We start from the raw sequence: 1174 nt of genomic DNA on the forward strand, positions 1-1174 counted from the left end.
TCTAAAAAAAAAAAAAAAAAGAAGTGTTGGCTTAGATTCCACCACACAAATCAAACATAACAGGTGAGACCTGTTGTGATTTGGCTCAAGGGCTACCTGATTCTAACCTTCCAGCATTGTTCTTTTTTTCTTTTTTTGGAAACGGAGTTTCGCTCTGTCGCCTAGGCTGTAGTGCAATGGTGCGATCTCGGCTCACTGCAGTCTCCACCTCCCGAGTTCGAGTGATTCTCCTGCCTCAGCCTCCTGAGTAGCTGGGACTACAGGCACACGCCACCACACCCAGCTAATTTTTGTATTTTTAGTAGAGACCGGGTGTCACCATATTGGCCAGGCTGGGCTCGAACTCCTGGCCTTTTGATCCACCTGCCTTGGCCTCCCAAAGTGCTGGGATTACAGGTGTGAGCCACTGCCTGGCCCAGCATTGTTCTTTTTAATGACTTTGGCCTATGAGTCTGGGTCAGGCAGCGGAGACACCCTTCTCCCGTCTGCCTCCTTCCTCCCATCCTCCCTCCCTCTCTTCAGCAAATTTATCATTGAGCACCTTCTTTCTGCTGGGTGCTTTGCTAGGCTGGAGGGAATATCAGCAGACGAGCTAGAGTCCTGCTCTCAGAACTTATGTTCATACACCTTTTCCATAAACTCAGGAAATGCAGTGTATGGTGTTGGGCATCTTTGCATTTGGTCACTAGGGAGATCACAGCAGAAAGTGCTGTCCAGGACTGAGGATTCAGGGTGCTCTACCCCTCCCAGATTGTCCCACCATCTGCCAACAAGTGTCCTAAATTTAGATCTGGAAGCCCAGCCCAGCAGAGAATTTGCCTCTGGCAGTTCAGCAAGTCTCAGCTCTTTGCAGGCCCCTCAGTGGGCTCAGAGCTCCAGCCACAGCAGTCAGGGTTTTCTATTTTAGGATTCTATGGTTGCTTTGCCTTTTCCTAAGTGCTTTCAGGCAGCCGGCCCAGATTAATCTCTTTCCTCTTATACTTCCCTTATGGCCCAAGCAATAAATAAAATGCCTTGTACACTGAGGTAAGTTCCCAAGAGCCTGAATCTCATTGTGCACATTTTTGGGGTCCTGACATATAAATATGGCTTGTGAGTTGCTACCCACCCCCTTACCAAGGACTCTTCAGCTTCTCAGTGTGGGGTGGGAGAAGACTTTTTTTTTTTTTTTTTT

At 48.3% G+C, this 1174-nt stretch overlaps 1 protein-coding gene across 1 annotated transcript in view; it reads left to right on the forward strand.

The window, feature by feature from the left end:
• The window catches only part of MEGF8 (multiple EGF-like-domains 8), a 56856-nt gene that overhangs the window by 44799 nt on the left and 10883 nt on the right, over window positions 1-1174 (forward strand).

This window comes from Colobus angolensis, unplaced genomic scaffold, assembly GCF_000951035.1.
Source record: "Colobus angolensis palliatus isolate OR3802 unplaced genomic scaffold, Cang.pa_1.0 Scaffold154, whole genome shotgun sequence".
Taxonomy (NCBI): domain Eukaryota; kingdom Metazoa; phylum Chordata; class Mammalia; order Primates; family Cercopithecidae; genus Colobus; species Colobus angolensis.